This window comes from Symsagittifera roscoffensis, chromosome 8, assembly GCF_963678635.1.
Source record: "Symsagittifera roscoffensis chromosome 8, txSymRosc1.1, whole genome shotgun sequence".
In the NCBI taxonomy this organism is placed as follows: domain Eukaryota; kingdom Metazoa; phylum Xenacoelomorpha; order Acoela; family Convolutidae; genus Symsagittifera; species Symsagittifera roscoffensis.
Genome location: NC_087069.1, coordinates 22,725,901 through 22,738,677, shown reverse-complemented (window position 1 = coordinate 22,738,677; position 12,777 = coordinate 22,725,901). Strand labels below are relative to the sequence as shown.

The 12,777-nt window shown below is 37.8% G+C and overlaps 1 protein-coding gene across 1 annotated transcript in view; it reads right to left on the bottom strand.

Annotated features, from left to right (window-relative positions):
• LOC134852911 (NAD-dependent protein deacetylase sirtuin-2-like) overlaps window positions 1–12,501 on the bottom strand; it is a 190,429-nt gene extending 177,928 nt beyond the window's left edge. Inside the window, exon 1 of the mRNA XM_063868773.1 lies at window positions 12,495–12,501. The gene's annotated coding sequence lies outside the window, so the exon portion shown is untranslated. The remainder of the gene's footprint in view (window positions 1–12,494) is intronic.
• Window positions 12,502–12,777: the final 276 nt, after the last annotated feature.

Genomic DNA, 12,777 nt, shown 5'->3' with positions numbered 1-12,777 from the left:
GTTTCCCATACCTGTTAAATCGATTAAAGAGTTTGAATTCTGAATGAGCAGGGTTGTTTTCAAGAAAAATGAAAAAAAAAGAATGCAAAAAGCGGCAGTGAAGTGGTTCCGTCTCCGCATCTCAATCGAAAGGCCCACCATGATCCGTGCTCGTTGCTTGAGGGTGAAGCAACATTACCCACCCGCACTGTAAAAAATGGATTAAGATTGATTTTAGTATGAGAAAAATACGTTGATTAAATTTGGATCGATTTTAGTATGAAAAAAGTACGTTGATTAATTTTAGATCAATTTTAGTAAAAAGTACGCAGATAAAACAAAAAAGGTGAAGACTGATTTGGATCGATTTAAAATCGATTTAAATTGATCTTGAATCCCAGCTACAAAAATTGATCCAAATGATTTTAAATCAATTTAACTGCCTTTTTTCCAGTCTGAAATTGTTTTTAATTTTAAAGGGATTAAAACGGTTTTAAATCGATTTAATTCGATTTTTTTCATTCGAGGTTTATCAGTTTTGAAATTTAATTGCATTTATTCATTGCCTATCGTTTCTCATCTTACATCCACAGCGTATTGTAGCATAAAAAAGATCAAATAAAAATACCGATAAAATCGATAAAATTCTTTGAGTATCGATAAAATTCTTTGATTTTCTTGCATATTTTGAGTTCAAAAACTGATCTAAATTGACCCTTTTCTTGATTCGTTTTATAAGTTTTGCCAAAATCTGATTCATCATCATTTCTTTCTTTGATATAATTGCATATTAACGAGATCAAATTTTAATTTATTCTGACCCTTTTCTTGTTTGTTACATAAGATTTTGCAAAATCTTTTTCACAACAATTTTCTATAATTTCATTGCCTTTTTTTGAACTTGAAACTAATTATGTGGATAATTTTATTGAGTTCTATAACATCTGGTACGAGTGTTTACATTTAAAAATTCAAGAATAAAATTTTTAGTGTGTCGGAAAATCCATCGAAATTGATTTAAGTCGATTTTTTAGACAATTAAATCGATTCAAAATTTTCAAAAAGATCGATATAAATCAATTTAAAATGGATTTAAGTGAGATTTGGATGGATTTTAGTGAGTCGGAAAATCCATCGAAATTGATTTGAATCGATTTTTCAGACACTTAAATCGATTTAAAGTTTTAAAAAAGATCGATTTAAATCGATTTAAAATCCATTTAAGTTCGTAAAATGTACATGGTTAATTGATTTGGATCGATTTAAAATCAATTTAAATCGACCGGAAATCATTTCTGTCAGTGCGGGCAGCCCAGAAATATTTCCAAAAAGTATTGCATTTATTTCTTAAACAGGGGCTCAACAGCGGCTCGCCGTGATGAGGTGTACAGCTTTTGTGTTGGTCCTTTCCCCCATGGATAATTGGTCTTAATTTTTCATTTTTAGGATCAAAGTTTTTTCCGATAAAAATTGAGGAAAAACCGCTTTCGAAAAGGGGATTCGTGCAATCTGCTTTGTAGTTTTGAAAAACTGTCCCAATCTGAAAAAATGGACTTCTTCCAAATCAGAAATATTTTTTTTTCTTCAAAAACTGAGATGTAGAAGCGTAAGCAGAGTAAAATCCTAAATCTAGTTTTATCCGTTGTTTCAATTGATCCCTTCAAATATGGCAATGGAATAATGCTCAGCTAAAGTTGAAAACATTTATTTGTATTTTTTAATTGCAATAAAACTAAGGTCCAGCGTGATGAGTGTCATATCCTAAAACGATGACTAAAGAATTTCTGACCTGTCGTAAAACCATGAAAACTACCAGTTTACCAGTGCGGTTTCTTTCAGGTTAAAATTAAATTTAGAAGGCCGTTTTTATCAAAGATTTGCAAGATTTACAAAAAAAGAACTATTTAGCTGCGAGCAAAGTTGTGTCCCATGACTTAATTCAAAATTGGATAACTTCCCGAATAAGTTATTTCATCTGCAATCGTACACACGTAGTTTGCTGAAGAAATCAGGGATAAAAGGAGCAAAAATCAACAAAAAAATATAAGAGAAGCAGAAAAAATTCGTATAAGCAAGCTAAGTCTAAGAAAATGGATTTTCTCAAGCAATTGTTGGGTTGCCCTACCATAATTTGATGTGAAAATTTATGCAACGAACATCTCTTGAACATATTTTTACAATTATACCCCTAAAATCATTCGATTACATTGCAATTGCTAGTTTTCGAGAAAGTTCGATAAGTTTCACGAACACAGCTGAGAGATCAAAAGCATGGCTGTTTTCGGCTTTTATAAAGTGTTATTCTGAGAAACTATCGCATAGCCGTCAATGTCGGAGAAATTCTCTCAATTTGTTTTCTCAATTGAAATGGTAATGTACATTTAGGTGATTACTTTTCAGGAAAACTTACTCAAAAAAGACTTTTTACTTAGGCAGTATCTTATGACTTAATTCTGAAGTTTTTTCACCTGTTTCCGTTTGACAGTTATCACATGTTTGTTCAATCTAACATTTATCTATAGATTTGTTCTGTTCGACAAAAAAAGAAAACTTAGTAAAAACTACAGTCAAAATATCGAAAAATGTGCTTCTGTTGAAGCCTTAATTTTGTCTACAAACTTAAACGCAAAACCCTTTTTGCAGAGAAAACACATTCTGCTAGGTCTTACGATTAAAATCTTAATCTCACTATTAATGATGTGAATAATCTTTCTCATGCATTACATGAAAAAGCGGTAAATTCCATTTCTGAATCAATAAATTTTCGGAGTGTGATCTTGATTTTGATGAAATATTAACTGAAAGATGTCAATTTAAAAATCGAGAACCAAGAGTCTTTATTATTGGCGACAACAGAAAAGCGAAAACAAGGGTCCACCAGAGCTGAATCCAGACCAGGAAAGGTGAACCAGGGCTGGACGGATAGTACGACTGTACTTGAATAGAACAACACTCCAGAAAAGCAAAAAAAATACTGTGCGAACAGAACTGATGAAATTCGGTCAGTTTCGGAATCCCAACAGTGGCATCATATACCCGGTAAACGGAACCAGGCCAACCACGCAACACGTATCCCCCTTCAGGACGTGGAACAATTTTCGTATTATTACCAGAATCTAATTGGTCTTAACGAAGACTAAAGGACGACACAGTTTTCAACCAGTCTTCACAACTACAGATAAAGAGAGAACTACTACAATAAAAGTCGACAGTACCGTTCTACATACCAACGCTATAGTGAAAAGGAAAAATAGTTCTACTAGCGCAAAAAAGGGATCTTTCATTAATGTTTCGAGTAATTTCGATTGGTTTTGTCTACTTCCCACAACTGCTCCTGTTTCACAGTTCAAGGATATTCTTCAGCAAAATTGAAAACGCGATTTAGGAATAGACGAGCAGGAGATTGCTAAGACTGTAATCTGTTCTTTGAGCAATCACAACACGCTATTTTCCCTGATACTATTAAACGTTTCACTACCAAAAAAATGTTTGGAAATTGAATATGATTTACTGCCATACTCGCCATTCTTGAATAATAACCGTATTTGTGCTCGAACACGACTGAAGCATTCACCAATGCAAGATGCAAATAAAAACCCTATTTTTCTACATGCAAAAACACTACTTTCTGCATTCAATTTATGATCAAAAACGCACATCATAAATGTCTGCACCGCGCACCGAATTTGTACGACAGTTCTTGCAAGAAAACTTAATAATTTTGGACCTCAGAAAAACCTTGAGACACAATCGCCACCACTGTTTCTTGTGCAGCGCTTTCAAGGAAATGATATGAACCCTTTCATGGCCGATCTACCTGCACAGCACTTCGATGACACCTAAACTATCCCATGCCCGTTAGAGAACGTTGGACTTGACTGCATCAGCCCATTCTACTTTGCTGAAGATACCACAGAAAAAAATTACATATGTCCCTTCAATTGTTCAACAAAGCTTGCAACGCACCTGGAAGCTACCGAAAATCTGACAAATGAAAACTTCTTGACAGCAGTTAGTACATTCATGGCGCAAAGTGGGTCTCCTAAACTAATTTTTTCGAATAACGCAGTATACATTGTCGCCGCACGTATACAAATCATTAAACAAACTTTAAATATCAACAAAGACGAAACAGCATTCATGCTTCAGATGAGGTCAGTCGACTGGCGGCTTAGCCTACCATCTAGTCTTCGTTTTAGTGGTGAGTGGAAGCTTCTCGTTTCGATCAGCAATCGAGTCTTTCTATTGATTTTAGGACCAAACAGTATTTCCAGGAACCTTTTTTCAAGTTTGTAGTAAAATGCGAAGGCCTCATCAACTGAGGACCCTGACCCATGTAATGTGCGACATTGATTACCTGTTAACACCTTCACTTAACCACTTCCTATTTGGGAGGGTTTTCATTTACGCTGCCGCAGCTTCATTCTACGCCCAAACAATTGCCAATAAACCAAGCAACACATCCTGGAAGCAAATCAAGGACCAAACAGACAGCTTCTGGAAGCGACTACAACCCTGATCAAACGAACAAAGTGGATCGAAAGAGAGGAAACCATAGAAAAACAAGACCTCGTGTGGATCCTCGAAGATTTTACTCTATGAAGCATGTGGCCCCTGGGTAAGGTTGTCGAAAAGTTTACCGGTCCTGATGGCCTTGCGCGGTCATGCGTAATCAAAACAGCGTTAAGAAGACTTACTAGGCCCGCGGTGAAACTAGCTTCACCAAAACCATAAAACGATTTTTAGACCTCACAAGCAATTATAATACAGAGCCCTAACCCCTCTGGTCTCCATAACTAATGCCCCCCCGATGATATTCATGATGCGGATAATCTTTCAAATTTATTACTAAAAAAAAGGTAATTTCCGGTTTGTTATTTAGTAAGTTATCGGAGTGTGATCAAAATTTTGATAATATATAAACTAAAAGCATCATATACCCGGTAAACGGAACTCGGCCAACCCCCTACATGACGTATCCCCCTTCAGGACGTGGAACTTTTTTTTAGTTGCAACTGACCGAATTCGTAATAATACCAAAATCTGATTGGTCTCAACAAAAACTAAAGGACGACACAGTTTTCAACCAGTTTTCACAACTACAGATAAAGAGTGAACTACTACAGTAAAAGTCGACAGTACCGTTCTACATACCAACGCTATTGTGAAAAGGAAAAATAGTTCTACTAGCGCAAAAAAGAGATCAATCATTAATGTTTCGAGTAATTTCGATTGGTTTCGTCTACTTGCCACAAATGCTCCTGTCTTACAATTCAAGGACATTCTTCAGCGGAAATGAAAACGCGATTTAAGAAAAGGCGAGCATGAGATTGCTAAGACTCTACTCTGGTCTTTGAGCAATCACAACACGCTTATTTCCCTGATACTGTTAAACATTTAACTACCAAAAAAAGCATTGAAAATTGAAAAAGGGTTTTTGCCATACTCACCATTCATGGACATAAACGTGCGCGAAGACGAGTGAAGCGTTCAGAAAATGCAAGGTGCTTTTCAAAAGACTTTTTTTTCTACATGCAAAGGTACCTTCGGTTCAATTTATGATCAAAAAGGCCTTGAGACGATTCGCCTCGACTGTTTTTGTGCACCCACTTTCAAGAAAAAGTATAAACCCTTTTATGGCTGATCTAACTGCACAGCGTTTCGATGATCCGGAAAGTATTCCATATCGGTTCAAGAACGTTGGACTGGACTACATCGGCCTATTCTACTTTGCTGAAAAAGATACCTCAGAAAAAAAATATATATGTCCCTTCAATTGTTCAACATAGCTTGCAACGCACCTGGAACCTACCGACAATCTGACAAATGAAAACATCTTGACAGCAGTTAGTAGATTCATGGCGCAAAGTGTGTCTCCTAAACTAATTTTTTCGAATAACGCAGTATACAATGTCGCCGCACGTATACAAATCATGAAACAACCTTCAAATACCAACAGAGACGAAACAGCAACTAAGCTTCAGATGAGTATAGTGGACTGGCGTCTTGGCCTACCATCTAGTCTTAGTTTTAGTGGTGTGCGGGCGTCTCGTTTCATTTCTTTTCAGTGGTGTGTGGGAGCGTCTTTCTATTGATTTTAGGATCGAACAAATTTTCCAGGAATCTTTTTTCAAAATTGTACTAGAATGCAAAAGCCTCATCAACTCAGGACCACTGACCCATTAAATTTGCGACATAAATTACACATTACCACCTTCGCTTAACCACTTCCTACCTGGAAGGCCATTCAACTACGCTGCCGCAGCTTCATTCTACGCCCAAACAAATAGCAAAAACCGAGCATCAAGTCCTGGAAGCTAATCAAAGACTGAATAGACAGCTTCTTGAAGCGACTCCGACCCTGATGAAATGAACCAAGTGGAACCAAAAAGAGGAAATCATAGAAAAACACTACCTCGCGTGGGTCCTCGAAGATTTTACTTTACAAGGCATGTGGCCCTTGGGTAAGGTTATTGAAACGTTTACCGGTCCTGATGGCCTTGCGTGCTCATGCGTAATCAGTACAGCGTTAAGAAGACTTACTAGGCCCGCGTTGAAACTAGCTTTAGTAGAAACAAAAAATGGATTTTAGACTAGACCTCACAATCAATTAGAAATCCGAGCCTTAACCACTTTGGTCTCCATAGGTAATGCTCTACCCGATGATTTTCATGATGTGAATAATTTTTTAAACGTATTACTTAAAAAAAACAGTTTTTTAACTTATTACTTAGAAAAACGGTAACTTCCAGTTGTTAATCAGTAAATAATTGGAGTGTGATCAAAATTTCGATAGTATATAAACTCAAAGATGACAATTTAAGATTTGAGAACCAAGAGTCTTAATTATTGGCGACCACAGAAAAGCAAAAACAAGGAACCGCCAGAGCTGATTCTAGAGCAGGTAAGGTCCCTCAGAGCTGAACGGATAGTACGTTGGTACTTGCATAGAACAACACTCCAGAAAATCAAAAATGTTCCCTTCAGAGCGGCAAAGGTCCCCCAGAGCTGCCTCCAGAGCCGCAAAAAGTCCCGCAGAGCTGACACCAGAGACTACACGACCATCTTCAATGGCATCAACTTGAATCAGGGGCTTCAAAGAAGTCCTCCAGCTATTCAAAGTTTACATGACCCCTATTTCTTCAAGTATACATCTTCAAGGCCAGCAAACCGTGTCAAAATTTTACCAACTCTTCAGCAGCTCTTCACAGCCTTTCAAAACTCAGGGCAGATTCATTTTCAAACTTCTTTCTCATAACCGTTCTAAAGTTATCAACAATTTTTTTATCCACGGTGCTTGGTATTCATAATTCGCTTAAGTTCCATAACTTTGTCATAAACCCTGTTTAATTGTTCAGCCTCGGGGTTCAAAGGTAGACTTTTTTGTTGAAAAAACACCATACCCAGAACCCGATAACCAAAATCTCCTTACCAGAAAAAAACAAGAAAAAAGGGCAAGCAAAGTAACATGCTACTCCAAAAGTTTTCTCGAAACTTGTGAAAAAACATTAGAACGCCTATAGCGTGATATTTCCATTAAAAATTGAAACTCTGAAGTCTAAAAACTAATCTTATCCTAATCAAAAGGTTAAACTTAAAAATCAGCCTAATTTCACCGCTTGATTATTATCAAAAACACATGGTACTTAATAGATGAAGTACGTGATACTTCATAGTTTCTTAAAAGCTTAAAAAAGCCTTATACGAAATACTTGATACCTAATCCTACTTTTATCCATTTCATAATTTCTCTGTAACCTTTTATACTATTCTTCAATTTTGTCACTGCTTTAACGATGACTCCAAAAATCTCACAACAAGCGATCATAAACAAATGGACGTTTCGCTACACTTCTGTTGAGAGCCTTGAACGACAATTTAGCAGCGGAACTGCACAACATGCGGAATGAGAGAATGTTAAAATAACGGCTAATGAGCTTCTGAAAATTTAGCTACGGAACTGCACAACCTGCGGAATGAGAGAATGATAAAATAACGGCTAATGAGCTTTCACCAGGGAGTTGGAAAATTTTAAATCAACTGCATGTTAATGAGCCTCTAAGATTCATCAGGTTTGCTGCTTTTCTACGTAAATGGTGCACAATTTTGAACTAAACAACTTCACGTCCGACTTGAACTCGAGTAACCCGCTGAACTTTCTCGCTCTAAACTACGTCCTTAAGTCTTGTTCAAACGGGAAGAAAACTGCGCACATAATGTGATGGACTACGCTACACTCAAAGATTTCACGCACTGGCTTAACAACTACTCTAGAGTTTGCGAGAATCCAGACGTTTTACCCGACGCGCCACGCCCTTTTACGGGAATCAAAGATTTGAAAAACAACTAACAACAAAATGTCCCATAACCATGCGTAACAGCCAGCATACCGGGAAAAAGCAATAACTTCAAGATAGAACCAAGTAAATGAAAATGGTTATGTCCGCTGGACAATGAACATCATTACATTGTACACTGCCCAGCTTTTGTAAAACTAATTACGCAACAAAAAACTCAATTATTGAAGTATAAGCAGTTGTGCTTCAACCGCCTGGGTAGGCATAGGTCGGCTTGCTGTTCTTCTGCAAGACGTTGTATCCTGAACAATTACGGGTGAAAACACCACTCCAATTTATATAGGAATCAGGATAAAACTGCGCAGCGACCTGCTCAGAAACCCAACAAAACAAACTTGGAAAACTAAGTGAATAAAAAAGCTGGTTTAAAAAACCAACTCCAGTTTATGCCCAAGAACAACCAAGTGATTCCTTGCTATGTAATTCTCGACAATTGCAGCAGCTGTTCTCATGTTAATAAATGCACAACTGATACCCCACAGTGTAAGCCCAGTCAAACAGTTGAGTTAAGCTTTCGTGGTGCTTTCAGTGATGAAACTGTTTCGTCGAATCTGATTCAACTGCACATAGAACCTTTCAATTCGACTTCTGCAATTTTACACTACAATCAGTCTGATTGGTGGAAACGATCAACTGCGATTTAATAGATGTCTCAACGCTGATCAACTTATGTCCGGTATGACCATCTACGACAAATTGCTTTTCCTAATCTCTTCCACAATTCGGTACACATTCTACTCGGCCTCGACACTTTCTTGCATATCGCAAAGAATGCATTTTTAAAGGGCCTTGCCGGCAGTCCGTATCGAGTGCGGAACTTGCTGGGATGGACGATAACCGGCCGCTTCATCAAAAGTTTTTAGATGAGCAGTGCAACTATCATCTAACCAATTTCATAGACCTTAATGAACACGAGGATGCTTTCTCAAACAAAATTATTGAAAAATTTTGGAAAGTTGAAGAATCCAGCACAACTTCTCTTGTAACTATAAGACCATTTTCAAGCTTAAATTTTAAGCACTTAATGTTTATGAAACAAAGCATTCAACATGACGGAACCCGCCACTGAATTAGTTTGTCTTGGAAGAAAAACTCAACTACGTTGTTGCTAAAAACTCAACTTGAATCTCTACAACGACGACTAGAGAAGGACAAACTAACAATGCAACTATGCGACCAGCCATTAGCAACCGATATTGATAAAATTTTTTGATGCCCGTAATTGTTCTACATCCGCCACCGTTACAAATATGGTACCTACCGCACCATCCGGTTAAAAATCCGCCGAAGCCTGGTAAAGTTCGACGTGTAAAAAATGCTGCATCAAAATTCAACGGCGTTTTTGTTCAATTCTTGTTTAGACACGGGACCGGATCTACTTAATAACAGGTTTCGTTTGCTAATGAGGTTTAGAGAAAAACCAATAGCAGTTTCTGGTGATATAGAAGGCAAGTTAATGCAGATAGGCACAAAAAGACGATCAAATGTACTACAACTCTTGTGGCCGACTTATCAAGGCATTAAGCAGTGTTAGTATACGTGTATGGTCTTTGGAGCTGAATTCTTGGCCGAAATAGCCTTGCTTGCCCGACATCAAACACACGTCGACTTTGGCAACAAAGAACCTAACATACAGCAACTAATTCATAACATTTCCTACATGGATGACATCGGTCATTCCTATGACAATCTACTGGAAGTCCGAAAATCAACTGAGATTTCAAGACGCCACTCCAAAAGGATTCAATTCAACCAATTTGTATCGAGTACTACAGAAGTGCTTGATTTCCTCAACGAACCTGAAATTGAAAACAATAGTAAAGTGGGATACTATGGATGACAAACTCATCATTCAGTCCGTACTGAAAAAAATTAATGGCTGAAGAAATGTCCTTACGTAATACTTTTTCTACTGTAGCCATAATTTTCAATCCTCTGGAATTGACAGCACCATTTGTCATAACTCTCAAAATACTGCTTCAAAAGCTTTGGCAATCTGGTATAAGTTGGAATCGAGAAGTTCCTCATCCCAATTATTGAAAAAGTTACCCGACAATGTGGAAGAGATAATAATCTAAAATTACCGAGGTTCATAGGCGAACTCGACAGACACAGCGACATAAAACTACATGTTTTACCGATGCTTCTCAGTGCAACATGGAAGTTTGCACATATATCCGAAATGCAAACCAAGCCCCTAAACAATCATCATTGATGATTGGAAGAACCAAGTTCGCACCAATTAACCAAGACAGCATACCCAAGCACGAATTACAAGCTGTAGTAATTGGTGCACGTCTATACAAAATTACAACCAAAGAACCTCGACTAAAGTTCAGCGCCGTCTTTTCTGGACGGATAGTAAGACAATACTTGCATAGATCAATATTCCAGAAAAGCAAAAGTTTTACTGTGCGAGCAGAATTAATGAAATTTTGTAGGTTTCTGAAGCCCAACAGTGGCATCGTATACCCGGTAAACCAAACACGACCAACCACCTACAAGACGTATCCCCCTTCAGGACGTGGAACAATTTTAGTTGCAACCGACCGATTTCGTATTATTACCAGCATCTAATTGGTCTCACCGAAAACTGAAGGACGACACAGTTTCAACCAGTTTCCACCACTACAGATAAGGAGAGAACTACTACAAAAAAAGTCTACAGTACCGTTCTACGTACTAACGCTATAGTGAAAAGGAAAATAATTCTACTAGCGCAAAAAAGGGATCAGGCATAAAGGTTTCGAGTAATTTCGATTGGTTTCGTATACTTCCCACAATTGCTTTTGTTTTACAGTTCAAGGACTTTCTTCAGCAAAAATGGAAACGCAGTTTAAGAATAAGCGACCGGGAGGTTGCTAGGACTCTACTTTGCTCTTTGAGCAATCACAACACGCTATTTTCTTGATACTGTAAAACGTTTTACTACCAAAAAAAGCATTGGAAATTGGAAGATGATTTACTGCCATTTTCGCCATTCATGGATAATAACCTTATTTGAGCTCGAAGAAGACTGAAGCATTCACCAATGCCAGATGCAACAAAAAAACTCTATTTTTCTACATGCAAAAACCCTATTTTTCTGCATTCAACCTATGATCAAAAACGCACATCATAAATGCGTGCACCTCGCACCGAATTTGTACGCTCCAAATGAAAGAGGTTTATGTTTTTTTCGATTTTTTTCCTTGAATATCATCATGAAAATCATCGGGGGGGGGTGGTAATTAGTTATGGAGACCAAAGGTGTTAGGGCTCGGTATTATAATTGCTTGTTAGGTCTTAAAATCCGCTTATGATGCTACTGAAGCTAGTTCCACCGCGGGCCTTGTAAGTCTTCTCAAGGCTGTTTTAGTTTCGCAAGGGCGCGCAAGGCCACCAGGACCGTTAACGTTTCAACCCTACCCAGGGGTCACATGCTTCGTAGAGTAAAATCAGGGTTGTAGTCGCTTCCAGAAGCGGTCTATTCGGTCCTTGGTTAGCTTCCAGGATTTGTTGCTTAGTTTGTTGGTATTTGTTTGGGCGTAGAATGAAGCTGCGGCAGCTTAATTGAAAGTTCTCCCAAGTAGGAAGTGGTTAAGTGATGAGGCCTTCGCATTTCACTACAATCTTGAAAAAGATTTCTGGAAAGACTGTTTGATCTTAAAATCAATCGTAAGACTCGACTGATGATTGATACGAGAGGCTTCCACACACCACTAAAACACCAGTCGATTGACCTCATCTGAATCTTGGTTGCTGTTTCGTGTCTGTTGATATTTAAAGGTTGTTTCATGATTTGTTTACGTGCGGCGACAAAGTAGACTGCGTTATTAAAAAAAAATAGTTTGTGAGACCCACGTTGCGCCATGAATCTACTAACTGCTGTCAAGAAGTTTTCGTTTGTCAGATTGTCGGTAGCTTCCACGTGCGTTGCAAGCTTTGTTAAACAATTGAAGTGACATATATAGTTTTTTCTGTGGTATCTTTTTAAGCAAAGTAGAATGGGCTGATGTAGTCAAGTCCAACGTTCTTGAACGGATTTAGATTAGTTTAGGGGTCATAGAAGCGCTGTGCAGGTAGATCAGCCATGAAAGGGTTTATATTTTTTTCTTGAAAGCGGCTGCACAAGAAACAGAGGTGGCGATTGTGTCTCAAGGCTTTTCTGAGGTCCAAATTTAATAAGTTTTCTTGCAAGAAAGTTTAATAATTTTGGACCTCAGAAAAGACTTGAGACACAATCGCCACCACTGTTTCTTGTGCAGCCGCTTTCAAGGAAAAAATATAAACCCTTTCATTGCTGATCTACCTGCACAGCGCTTCTATGAACCCTTAACTAATCCATATCCGTTCAAGAACGTTAGACTTGACTACATCAGCCCATTCTACTTTGCTGAAAAAGATACCACAGAAAAAAACTATATATGTCCCTTCAATTGTTTAACAAAGCTTGCAACGC